Here is a 13,800-nt window from a genome sequence, read left to right on the forward strand (position 1 = left end):
AAAGTATAAACTAAGTGAGAAGACTGGGACCTGCACAAAATAGGCCCTGTTGTAAACGGCATAGGTTGACCATCAATACCCTGTCATAGAGATTGAGGACTTAATATAGCAGCCTGAATACTCAGGAAGAACTCTGTATATATGGCCTCTATGTCCACAAATATAGAGAATGTCTTACCTGAGACTTTAGTGCGACTTGGAATCCGTGACGGACACCCACAAAGGGGGCTGCTGGCCCTGAGTCTTCTCAGTCTTCAGCAGCGATTTTCTGTTGGTGACAAATCTGGCAGTGTTGACATTTCCTGTGAGGGCTATTACTTAGGATGACTTACCCAGTCTCTGGTGGCTAGGACAGTCCAGTAGCCCTGGAGTAAGGTCTCAAAGAATGCCAGGATGGGGCATTTTGTTGCCCAATGTCTTCTGCTGCATTTGAGTGTGGTCCATGGAGGGGGCAGGCAGCTCCACCATGTGTGGGTTTACCTGTCTCAGAACTCCAAGTGTCACAAGTGTTAAAATTATGAAAAACCATATTAAGATCTCTATAAGGTTTGAAGGTCAAGTTTTGCCTTTTTGTTTGGGATTTGGACTACAGTAGAATTAAGTAAGTATGCAGGAATTTAATATTGGCATTTTAGATCAGAGAGTAGGCTTTATCTGGATGGCATATAAAGTTGTTATTTGCAGTAGTATGAACCAAGACAAATAAAATAAAACTTTGAAGAAAACCCTTGTCTTGAAATAGAGCTAGTGGTTCCCAGCAAAAAGGAACTTATAACCTCAGTTGTTACACGCGAGAATGCTGAAGGCTTTGACTGATAAACAAGGCTGGTAAAATTATCAGGTGGCCAGTAACTTTGATTAAATGGTTTGAGAATTGTAATAAAAAGCATCTTTTGAGCGGAGCCAAATTGTAAAAAAAAGCATGCCTGAGCAGAGCCGCTGAGCTGCTGTTTCGCGGCGCTCCGGCAGAGCATGCCCAGTGGGTGGGGCAAGCGCTGGGATGTAGCGCACAGGGGCAGGCTCAGACTGGAACCGTGTAAGGTGGCAGCGGCGGTGAGGAGGATGGCGCACAGGGGAGGGAGGGGCTGGGTCAGCACATGGAGGAGGGGCTGGGAGGCAGCCCAACACAGTGCACAAAGCTGAAACTGCTTGCAGGGCTCGAGTATTAGAAAGCCAATTTAGGAACACAGCTGGGTTTTGATTAGCTTCCTGGACCTGTTTTAAAAGTTTGTTATAGTTCATATGCTTGACCTGCTCTGGCACAGCTATAGGCCTAGAGTCATTATCAGCGGTGTTTACCTCATGTCTGTGATCAGCTTTTTCTCGAACTGCTTGCCACAGCTGATTTTGTTTTTCTGAGCTGAAACTGCTTGCAGGGCTCGAGTATTAGAAAGCCAATTTAGGAACACAGCTGGGTTTTGATTAGCTTCCTGGACCTGTTTTAAAAGTTTGTTATAGTTCATATGCTTGACCTGCTCTGGCACAGCTATAGGCCTAGAGTCATTATCAGCGGTGTTTACCTCATGTCTGTGATCAGCTTTTTCTCGAACTGCTTGCCACAGCTGATTTTGTTTTTCTGAGCTGAGAGTGTTATTTAAAATCACATAAACATCCTTAAAATGTAAATCATAACAATTAGTAATAAATTCAAATTGCCTGATATAATTCTGTGGGTCAACAGAAAAGCTACCTAATTTATGGGCAATCTGGGATAGATCAGAAAGGGAAAAAGGCACATGGATGTTAACAAGCCCCTCGGGGCCAGCTGGCTCCCGAAGTGGTAGCAGAGCCTGAGGAGATTCCGGAGCAGGGGGCACTGAGCAGCCATCCTTCCAGTAGGCGCATGTAAGCAATCATCTGTAGAGCAGCTACAGAGCTGCTGCCGGTCACCCTGGGAAACACAAGCAGATGGCGTCTCACTGTGTGCCTTGCAACGAGAGGACTGCTGTCGGCAGCACAATGAAGCATCATGTGCACTGCAACAGGGCGGCTGTTGCAGTTCACAAGAGGAGCCACAAGGGGACACCCGTTGACAGTGAGGGTCCTGGGAACATGGCGGTGCCCTGTCACGTGACCCAAAACATGGCGGCGCCCTGTTGCCATGTGGCCTTCCTGAACATGGCGGCGCCATGCCACGTGGCAGAGGGTTGCAACATGGCGACTATTCCGGGCGCAAGCTGGAACAATCACACAGCCTGCTGGAAGGACATAGCGACCAGGACCTAGTATGGTGGGCGGGCGGTGAGAATGGTGTAGGGGATACAGAATTCTCAGGAGAAGTCGGAGACTGCGAGGAAGCACTAACAGAGGGATCAGAGCCGCTGGGAGAGTTATGGGTCCCAGGAGATGGAGGGGAAGAGGATCACACAGCGGGAGATAACTGCGACACAGAGGGATTAGAGCTGCTGGGAGAGTTATGGGTCCTGGAAGGCGGAGAGGGAGAGGATCGCACAGCAGGAGGTATCTGCGACGGAGAGGGATTAGAGCTGCTGAGAGAATCAGGCATAGGGGGAGGAGAGAGCGGTCTGGCGGGAGGTAACAGCAGGGAATGAGTTTGGTGGTAGGCAGGCGGTGGCCGGGAAAACGGAGGGCAGGACGGAAAAGTTTGCGGCGCGGTAGAGTTAGCTAAAAGTATCTCAGCGGGAGCACAAGACTTAATGAGAGACTGGCGTGTTCTCAGAACAAGAAAGGCCTGGACATAAGGGAGTTCTAATAACTTGTTGCCAGCTTGACAAAAATCATACAAGTTCCTGAGAATGCAGGGGTCAAATGTTCCTTGCCGGGGGCCAAGGCTTGCCGATAAGCGGGTAGGTTGGCCAGACCTCCTGGCAGTAAAAAGTTAGTTGTTTAGTTTTTATGGTACCTTTAATTTTTAGAGTACGTAAATTGGAAATTAGGCATTGTAAAGGCATCTTTTGGGAGTTAGAAAATACGTTCCCCATGACTGATTCAGGCAAGAAAAAAACCGGAGGTCCAGAACAAGTCGTCACTTATTTGTGGCACCACGCGGCAGCTATGGTTCCAAAAACTCGTAAATTCCAGTCGTCACTGAGAGATTTAGGAGTGGAGCCTGCGTGGGGTCAGTAACAGTTTTGCCTGTGAAAGCGCAAGGCTTTAAGGGAAGTGCGGCATTCTTTCAGTGTGGGCAGTCCCAAAAATCTCTGCTTTGGGCTATCCTAACCCAAAGAACGTGAGAGATTTTGTGGACGCAGGTTTGCCCAGAAAGAACCCTGCCCTGGGCGGTCCTAAGGACGTGAAAATGCACAGACTCATGCAGACGGGGAGAACATTCCACTGGGGCTGCCCAGTGCGAAAAGTTCCCCGGGGAGTGCTCACCTGAAATCAGTCTGGCCGATGCGGAGTGCAGGCGGCTGGCGACAGGAACGTCTTGGGAGAGGAAAAAGCTCAGGATTAATCCAGGATGTTATCTGGTTATCGGCTAGGAGACTCAACTGGGTATGTGGCCCAAGAGTCAGTTGCCTGCCGATCGAGTCATGGCACCAAATGATAGAGTTATTTCCAAAAGATGAAAAATATTAACAAAAGATGAGAAATATAAAATAAAAAGCGGCCTTTATTCTGAGAACATGGAGAGAGATGACCGGCACCCCCACCACTGGTGTCCGGCAATCTCTCTGGTGGACACGTGGTGTGGGGGCCTGTAAATAGCCTCAGTTTGGGGTGGGACCTAAGGTGGGCATTAGGGATACACAGGTAGCCCATTGGTCCTAGGTTTGGCGCCATATGTAAATTCCCAGGGGCGGGAAGATGGCGTCACAGGTAACTTCCTAGGGGCAGGGGAGATGGGGCTTCCTGCTTCCGGTTGTGGCTTTCCTGGCTACAGTGTCCTATCTGGGCCAAAACCCTTTCAAAGATGAAACCATGCTCAGCGCTGTTCCAAACTTTAAAGAGTAGCCAGGAAGCCCCTAGAGGAGTGGAAGTTTCTAGAAGGGAAAATGAGCCAGCAGAGCCAGGTTTCCTAACACACTTACAGTTAAATGCTTGCGGAAAAGAGGAAAGGTTAACAGCAAAGCTGGAAGCCAAGCTATTAAAGCAGCCTGGGGCTTTAACACCGGGTATATAAGGACCCCGAAGAGCCACCAGCAGAGCACACGGGCGCCCCCTTCAGGCCCCGCAGGGAACGCGCCCCGCAGGGAACGCCTCAGCCCACAGCTGCTCCTGCTCCCTGCTGCTCCCCCTGCAGGGCGCTGGGGAGGAGCCCGGCCTCGCGCATGCTCCGTGAGAGGGGGGGGTGTGTGTGTCAATTCCCAGACCGGTGCTCTGTGCTTGATTAAATACGCATGTGCTAATCAGGAATGTAATGCGTTTAATTATTAAAACAATAAAACAAACAGATTCATTCATATTTATTCTCCATGCACTTTAACTGGAATTGAACCTAAATCTTGTACTGAGTAAGCCCTTTTCACACCAACGCGATTGGTTGAATCATTGGGACAGAGGGGGCCTCTGTGATTGAGGGCGGAGCCGACTCCTGTCACAGCAACCAACCGCATAACCTACCAGGATCCTGTTCTGTACTTAAGAGTTCTATTTTTCTTTCTTCTTTAAGAATTATTAAAGGCAATTTTTAAGAATCTGTTTACTGCTGGAAATTTGAACACTAACAGGTATTTAATATTATGAACTACTGTGAATTACTTCGGGTATGATAATGGCCTTGTAGTTATTTTGAGTCTATTTATTAATTTATTTATTTAGGTTTTTTGAGACAAGGTCTCACTCTGTGCCCCAGGATGGCATCAGACTCAAGGCAATCCTCCTGCCTCAGCCTCCGGGGGCTGGGATTACAGATATGCACCGCCATGCCCAGCTTGATTCCTTATCTTTAAAGGCACACATCCAGCTTAGATTTTGGATGTCCCCGCTCTCACATAGGCTCCTGTGTTTCAGGCTTGGTCACAGCATGTGGTGCTGCAGTTGAGCGATATGTGGAGCCTTCAGGTTAAAAGTTAAATCTTTTGAACATTTACATTTTGAGTATTTCTTAAATAAATATTTCACTAAGGAGTCTTTTAAAGATGTAAAAAGAGCAAGATCACAAGAGATTACTGTGCAGATGACTCTGGTATCTCATAAGATCAATTACCAATAGAATATATTTCTACTTACGTACTACTAAATTCTTGTGCATTAAATATAAAAAGAATTATCACTTCCCTAAACTGACTTGATCTTTCATCCTAGACAGTAGCCCTCTTTTGATCTGTGAACAGGAGACTAATACCACAAATGCTTATAATAGTATATGATTCACAAACTTTACATTAAACTATGTTTTAACTGCACCGTGCTGACTGTGACACTGCCAGCAAGGGAGTGTGGTAGACTGTCATATTTCACACAGTCATGATTTCCACCTCATAGGCTAAAATACAAAAGAGATTTGATGCTTCAGCTGTGTACAAAACACACACACACACACACACACACACACACACACACACACACAATGACTTTTGCACTTCACTATTCTGATGTCCTCTTCCTGCACAGCACCCACATTCCTGTCTGTTAGGAAACGCACAGCAACCCTTTTCCTTGGTGTGCGTTTCTGGCCAGCCCTGTCTCTGAAGCAGACTTACTGGTGTCTTTTTCTTTAGCCATTACATACCCATTACATAGCTCTCTGGTGTTCCAGATCTTCTTTAAGAGAAGTAAAGTGTGTTCAAGGGTAAGTTTACAATTGTTCGAGCCTCTGAGTATAAATCAAGGGGACAAATATGATTTATCTTCCAAACCAGGATATTTTTAAGAGTAAAAAGGGCCACTAAGACAAATTATTACATCCAAAATGGATGTACTATCTCAAGTAAGTCAGAACTTGTGGTTGCCCTCTGTAAAAACAATTCCAGAAATAGAAACAAACTTTTTATTTCACTGGATTGCCTTGGTGTTTTGTAAAAGGTACAGGCACAAAGTTGAAATAGATAAACCATGCTGGGTGTGGTGGCACACATCTGTAATCCCACCACTCAGGAGGCTGAGCCAGGAAGACAGCTATGAGTTTGAGGCTGGCCAGGATTGCACAGTGAGGCCCTATCTCAAACACCAACAAAACAAAATACATCAATATACATAGTCTCAGAACACGTAAGGATGAAATGCTTGATCATGCATGATTTGTGTCAAAATGTTCACTGATTCCCAGCTGCTTAGAAGGATGGCAGAAGCAATTCTGAGACAGGAAAGGCCCAGCACGTGTCCACGTGGATGCTCTCATCACCCACCACAGTGGCCACGGCTACAATCCCACGACACAGGCGTCTCTGTCGTGGGTTTGTCTCAATGCAGATCAAAGACCAAATCACAGACATTAGAAGGAAATAATAAACACTCACAAATATTTTAATGAATAAAGAAAATTCAATCTCGGCACTGTAGATAAAGAGAATCAGGATTTTCCTTTTAGAGACAAAGGGGAAAGACAGAGACTCCTGCGTCCACCCCGTTGCCCCAGGTGGCTAAGGCAGCCCAGCCAGGTGGGAGGTGGGAGCGAGGGGAGGAACAGGGGACAGATGAGCACCCGAGCTCGGTGCCCACGAGGTTTCCCTCCAGGTCTCAGTGTTCTCTGTGTCCCACGCAGTGAAGCCACAGGAGAGGGGAGAGTCTCCCAGGGAGGAAGAGGAGGACTCACAGGTAACTCAGCTCCGGCAGTGGTGAGGTCGCCTTCCCTCCATCATAACCCACGGCACTGCCGATCTGTGGACAGCAGGATGGGATCAAGAGACATAGACACTCACTGACCACAGCGTGGAGTCCAGAAGCCTCCTCAGGGGCTAGCGGAGAAGCCCTCTGCTCACCACGGAGCCTCCTGCCCCACCCGGCAGCACGTGGACCACATTTCTCCTTCCTGAGAGGGCTCTTCCTCCAGCTCCTCACCCTCAGCTCTGTGTGCAGGGACACAGCCACACTCGGTGACACCTACTCTTCCGGCCTCACCTCTGTATGTCACAGCTTCCTCCTCATCTGCTACTCACCATATTCCATCCACCGTCACCTCCCAGGACAAGCAGTAGTGTTACAAGATCAGGTGTAGAAGAATAAATAAATGTGTTATGATCTTCACATACTATTGATAAGAGAGGCTTGCAACCAAATATGTTCTCATGCACAAAAGTTATCTAACCCATTGTTTCATACCTGAACCTCTTTCTAGGGACTCCACGATAATAATCATGAGCAGGATGCCTGGAGTTTGGCTTCTACTCAATCTAAAGAAGCCTTGGTATCTTTCACCTACTGCTCTCTTGGTAGAGACCTTAATTAAAAGATTTAGCAATGGAACCAAGAGGATGCCTGGGTTGATGATTGCAGGAATTATTTCCTTAGTACTTCTGATAACTAGCACAGCTACTGGCTCCATGGCATCAGCCCTTCAGTACAAGCTGCTTACTGTGTAGATACTGGACAAGAATAGTGATCAGCGCTGAAAAATGCAGCGAGAAATTGATAGAAGGTTGCAAACCCAAGTGAGCATTCTACAAACTTCCATCCTGTGGATGAGATCAAATTGAAAGTTCACAGTTACAGCAGGGCTTATAAGTGTCACAATACTATGACTGGCTTTTGTATCACCTAATTATCATGTAACAAAGGCTGCACCCTTAGGGGATGATCAAATATATACATACAAGGAGCAATTCCTCAGAACATTGCTATAGCTATAGGTGCTCTTCAGAGACTGGAGCTGTCTTTGTCATGACAGCTACTTTTGACACCCAAATTAAAGACTGTGATAAATTTGCTGATGCTTTAAAACAATTGAATCCATTTATGTATCTCAAGGCTCACTCTTGGTTTTTTATCAGAGTTAGTATATTCACTCTATTCTTGATAAATTTTCTCAAGGGATTGTGCGCTGTCACACCTGAGCTGCCCAAGCCAGCAGCAAAGCATCCGCCCCCTAAAGATGGCCCACCTGTTCATATACACTTGTAGGAGGTCCTCATGCATCACAAGCAATCACATTGTCTGGATCCCTACCCACTGGCTTAATGCCTGCCTGGTTTGGTTCCAAACCAGCGTAGTTCTGTGCCAGGCTGGATGGCAACTGCTGCCAGGTTGGATTATGGCTACACCCATCAGTATTTCCTTCTACAAAGGGACGAGGGGTCAGGTCCTGCAGTCATCTTCCTGAATGGGTTTTGGGCCTTGAACATCGTAGGTATCAAAATTGTTGCCAGTTCAGCTGCCAACAGGTTAGCTGAAAGCGAGGCTGCTGTTGGGGGTTTGGCCTCCGGCCTGTAAGAGTGGGGACCTGTGCCACTGCGCTCCTGGAGTCTGTCCCGTGATTCCTCCCAGGCATGCAGAGCAGCATCCCTGCTGCTGTTTCTCAATCAGGGAGTATCAGCTCTCGGCTCCCTTCCATGACTGTGACCAAAACCCCACATGGAGCTTCCGCTTCCCCTGTTTGTGCCACAAGTGCAACCAAACCCATGGTTATCCACACTGACAGGAGAAATGGCATGTTGGGGTCAATGACTCCTAGACTTCAAGTCTTGAAAAGCACCTTCTATGTGTCTTTTCAGCCCCATGTGTGCCCCTTTTGGTCGTCTAGTATAAAGGGCACCGCAGGTAGGTAGGTGTGGTATGTCCACCAAAAACCTACAAGTACAAATGTAACTGTAATTGGCTTAATGCTGTTGTTCTGGTCTTACCCAACCATATAACACCAGACAAACCAGGTCTCTGGACTTTGTCTTCATCCATGGCCCACAACCATGGAGCAAAGCTTCCTTCAGATTGTGCAAGATGCTTTCAAATCTATAAGGCAGTCAGAGGGTGACATAACATCATCCATACAAAACATAGAGTGCAGCTTGGCCCAGGTCACCAGGCCATGGGCCACGAGGCCAGGACACAAAGTTGAGCTATGCAAAATAGGTGTGTGGCAACATCTAGAAGGTCCACTGCCTGCCTTCCTGGTGAAGGCAAATTGGTCCTGACTGCCAGCATCGGGGTGAGATTTCACAGATTTCCATGCTTAAGGGCTCTGTGCAGGGGAATCACCCCTGCTTTTTCCAGTTTCAAGACAGTCAGTCTGTCCCTTCTCCTCAAGTTCTCCAGGCAGCTGGTACTGCTTCACATATACAACCCATGTGGCCTGTGAGAGAGTGAGTGGTTCCTGGAGTGGTGGCCTTGGACTATGATTTTTACCACAAGCATCTACAACAGGAATTCCTGCTTGGTCTTGAGCTGAGCATCAGTCAAAATGTCCACCCCCAGCATGTGTTCAGGAACCAGGGGAACAGAAGTATTACACAGGTATGGGGCAAGCGCCTGACACCCAGTCAGTGGCTTTCTGGACTGTGACGTAGTGACCTCTGTACACTTTTATGCATGCGGTGCTCCTGTAAAGTGGTCTGGGTTGCTGTATATTAGTGATGAGTCCTCTCCAGTGTCCATCAATGGTAGTATGCACTGCACCTCTTTGGGGACCAGTAAATAGTCAATTCCACATGTGGCCTCTAGTCTCCCAGGACCCCCAAGACCTGGGTGTCTCAACCTCCTCCTATCAGTGTGAAAGGAGGCCTGTGTTATTTCTTCTAGCTTCACAGGACTGCTTTGGCCTTCTGGCCCTGGCCCATTGGCCAGTACTGCTGCTCAGAGCAGAACTATCTCCACAGAGTCAGCAATGCATCCTCAGGCTGCCTGCCTAACTTATCTGGGCTAGGCTGGCATTCAGCAGGTCTGTCCACATCTGGCACCAACGAACCTTCAGGGGCCTCACAACCTGCCTTGGGGGGGGACTGCCCTGCTCCACCAGGGCCCCCCTTCTTTTTCTCTTTTGCGGGTACAGTGTTTACAGATCTCACTTTACCATGGGGCTTCACTTCTACAGCTCCCAGCCTGGCCAAGGAATCAACAGCATTATGGATTGGGTGACCTGAAAAGGGGGACAGAAAGGCTGCCACCAACCCAAATGCACCAGCTGGTCCCTGACCAACACCCTGTCATTCATGCGTGCTTCAGCAGCTCTTCTTGGTTATGGCACTGCAGTGCAGACACCGTCTGCTGCTTGCCCGCTTCAGGCAGCACAGTTGTCAAGCCTAGATAGTGACTTGTTCTGGCAGGTCATCTGGATTCTTCCAAACCAGGTGAGCCACTGGCATCCACCAACTCATCACAGTTGGATTATCTGCCTCTGGAGTGGTCTACTGCACATTCTGCGGAACCTGTGTCATAGAAGGGTTCTGGCTAGGCTGGCTATTTGGCGCAGCTCCTGTGGGCTTAACTGCCTGCTATCAGCCCCGTCATCTCATGGCCATAACGGCCAGGCAGGCACTGCTTCACCCACTTTCTGCTTTGTTTTACCAGCTCCCACAGCTCCACGACTGAATAGGCCATGCATGTTGTGTGCCAGGTTGCTCTAAGCAGCCCTCCCTGTCCTCCCTGGGCTAGAGCTTTCTTTACCTCCACTCTCTGATGAGTAGCTTGCTTGGCCAGCAAAACCAAGGGATTTTCTGGTTTTTTCCTCATACATGAGGAGTCAGGCTTTTGGAGACATTTCTGGAGGAGGCATTGCCCAGGCCTCTCAACCCGAGCTCCTCAGCAGCTGGTCATTGCTCAGCGTCCTCCTCTATCTGCTGCCACTGGTCTACTTGGTGGACAAGTCCAGTGGCCTCTTAATTTACACAACAGAAGAAAATGAGGAACAGCTCAGCCAGTCCTCCTGCCACTTCACGGTGAGGGGAACTGTTCTGTCAGTCACTTTCAAAGCTTGGAGGACATCCCCAGGCTCCAAATGGACTGTTTCTCAGTCCTCGGGGGACTTCCAAGTTGCCAGGTTGCTACAGGTAACCCTAGAGAGGCTGGGATCATTTATCAGACATTCCCAGGGCTCTCCTTGCCTTGGGGGGCTGTTACCATAGCCTCCATGGGATCACTCACCTCAAAATCTTGCCAACTACACCAGTTACTGATCCACTCAGAGGGCCCAAGGGAGATTTTCATAGGTGAGGCCTCAAGGTTAAAGAACATCCGTGTGCAAAATATCAGCAACAGTAGATAGCACAGAGCAGAACAGAGAGCCAGAGCGAGAGCGAGAGTTGCCGGCATCTTTCTGTATAATTCTCACACAGGTTGCTATCTCATGTTTATATTCTTACATGGTGCTGTCACCAGTGCATGCATGTTTACCTGTGTTAAATCATGGTTACATGACTGTATCCCGCTGTGCACCTGCACAAGTGGGGTCACATCCTCAAGGTGTCCTTAAACACCCTGAGCTTTGAAGCATCCTGCGTGGTTCCCCACACCCACCTAGACCTGACCTCAGCCTGAGGAACAAGAGATACAAAAGACAGCCCTCATTTCGCCAGTAGCTGGTTTCCTCTTTTAGTGGTCCACCTTGCAGTTTTCAGGGTGTAACTGGCCCACACTCAGTCTGCAGGGTATATGGCTTTTCTTTTAATACTTTTAATAAATGTGAAACTTCACTACCTCTTTTGCTGATTCTTTGTTCAGGACAGTGAGAACCTAGAAAACACCTCTAGAAGGAGACCTCTGAACCTGGGAACAATAATGGTATTTGTTATGCAAGCAAAACCCTATCAGAAAAATCCTTATCAGATCCCTTATCAGATCCGTTATCAGATCGCTTATCAGAAAAACCTGTATCAGATCCGTTCACATGGGAAGCAAAATATGTCCAGAATTTGTTTTTTTTTGTTTTTTTTTTTTTTTTGGTACTGGAAGTAGAACTCAGGACCTTATGCTTGCCAGAGGATTCACTTTAAAATACTTAAGTTTTTTAAAAAGTAAGAGAAGGGAATAGTGACATAGTAAAACCAAGGAGGAAAATGTTGGTAACTGTTGAGAGAAGTGGTTCATGTTTTTTTTCTCTACTTTGTGTTTAAGTTTGAAATTTTTAATTTAAAAAGTATGTCATAGTATCCCATTTCATATTTGGGGTAATTGTACCATCATAATATAAAACTTAAAACTCTTAAGACTTTTTAAAAGGTTGGCTTTCACATTATTATATTACTTATTTTCCCTAACTTTCTAACTAAAAAGTTATGTCCGTGAAATCCACCAAATTTGAAAAAAAAAATTAATAGACAATTCAAACCAGAGATTGGCTATTTATTTCTGCTCAAAAACCCAACAGTTAATGCTGTTAGCATTCAAAATATCTTTTTTCCTTTTAAAAAGTATATTTAAACCTGTTGTATTTTAACTAGAAGCCTGATCTTGACACAAAAGTAGTTCCTAGTAGCACAAAAGTTACTAGTTTAAATCTGTTAAAAAAAACAAAGAAATATAGTTTAAAATTCAGTTTAGATTATGTAACTTTTAGCTTTTCCTTTAGAGATATTCATTTATTCATTCTGGCCCTAAACCAGGTTATCCTTCACATAACAGATTCAAACAGCTCCTTGCATCTTTGTTAATAGGAACGTCGCAGTTTTAAGCAGTTTGATTGGTGACCTCTTTCAAGCACTCCAACTTTCTTAAAACCCTGGGCTTCTGAATACATTTTAACTCAATAAGTGTTTATTTATGTGTAAGGGGAAAGTATGTTTTCTCACCTATTACAAGGTTCACACCTGAGTCTCCTTTAACAAAATACATAGCAGCATGAGAAAACCACAAAAAAGTGTTTAACCTGTTTTATATGACATGAAAGCCTTCAGAAATGAAGTCCTTAAACAATGGAGCTCTGTTTTTATGGTCATGCAAATATGATTGGAAGACAAAAAGTTAAATAGAAATGGTAACATAGAAATGGGGAGGGATTTAGCAAGGCCTATTGGTTTAATTTCTTTTTAACATTCTTTTCTTTTGGGGAAGGACATGTCATGTAAGTCTTCTGGGAAAACCAGGTTTTTCTGTCTTGTGGTAGTACCAAGGATCAAACTCTCAAGTTCACACTTGCCAGGCAGGCACTTATGCCACTGAGCTAAATCCCCAGCCAGTCTTCCTAGGTTTTAGGGCCTGACCAGGAAAGAAGGGTGGCTTCAAAGCAGAAAGACCAAGAGATGACCAAAAGGGCTTCCTGTTTCCAGAGTCCCGTTTCCAAAGTGCCATATCTCGGGGTGGCTTCAGGGAAGTGAGAGGCTCTGGCCGGCCAGGACGCTGGAGGACCACAGGGTAATTGGGACTCCGGAGAGCCCAGGGGGAGGGGAGATGGCGGGGGGTGTGTGTGTGTGAATGATGAGGCACCGGAGCAGGAAGAGCACAGATTGGCCTGCAGGTGGGGCCGATCCCGGCAGCTTCCACCGTGTAGGAAGGAGCTTGTGGACACACTTTCATCCCGCTGCCCCAGCTACTGGAGCAGGCTGCGGGTGGGCGCAGGATGTGCTGACCCCGAGTACACGCAGAACTTTAGTCCAAATTCCACAGCCTCAGCAAGGTCGAAAGCAGGCAAGCTCTGAAGGCTGGGGACCCCGAGCTTACCTGGGCTGAACACCCCAACCCACCCAGCGCCTCACTCCAGCCCAGGAGCCCGCGGCGCGGCCTCTCCCAGCGGTGCAGGGCTGAGCTCACCGGCGAGGGGGGGCCTGCTCCTGGCCGAACCTCAGTTTCCTCGTCTGTCACACGCAATGTAGGATGTTTGCTTAGATTGTCGCCGGTCCTAAAAGCGAGCTTAGGCCACACAGAACACCAGGCAACCCCTCACCCGCCCCATCCCGGGAAGCGTCTCGGGAGCACGCGGGGCCTCGGCAGCCGCAGAAACCCGCCTTTGCGCGGCCCGCAACCGGGCGCCGCACTCCGCGCACTCGGCAGGTTTCGGTTCAGCCTCGCCGGCGGCGGTTTCTGTTTCCTGCTACC

At 47.5% G+C, this 13,800-nt stretch overlaps 2 long non-coding RNA genes across 2 annotated transcripts; both read right to left on the reverse strand.

Moving 5' to 3' along the window:
• Nucleotides 1-1,642: 1,642 nt before the first annotated feature.
• LOC134473820 (uncharacterized) lies at nt 1,643-4,091 on the reverse strand. The gene is made up of 2 exons (XR_010044279.1): nt 3,337-4,091; nt 1,643-1,891 (listed from the first exon to the last, which is right to left on the reverse strand). It is a non-coding gene; the product is annotated as an uncharacterized LOC134473820 (long non-coding RNA).
• Nucleotides 4,092-5,879: 1,788 nt separating this feature from the next.
• Nucleotides 5,880-13,800, reverse strand: LOC134473818 (uncharacterized). Its single transcript, XR_010044277.1, has 2 exons — nt 13,516-13,800; nt 5,880-6,723 (listed from the first exon to the last, which is right to left on the reverse strand). It is a non-coding gene; the product is annotated as an uncharacterized LOC134473818 (long non-coding RNA).

Source organism: Cavia porcellus, unplaced genomic scaffold (genome assembly GCF_034190915.1).
Source record: "Cavia porcellus strain 051 isolate PalLab524CR breed Dunkin Hartley unplaced genomic scaffold, mCavPor4.1 scaffold_28, whole genome shotgun sequence".
In the NCBI taxonomy this organism is placed as follows: Eukaryota; Metazoa; Chordata; class Mammalia; order Rodentia; family Caviidae; genus Cavia; species Cavia porcellus.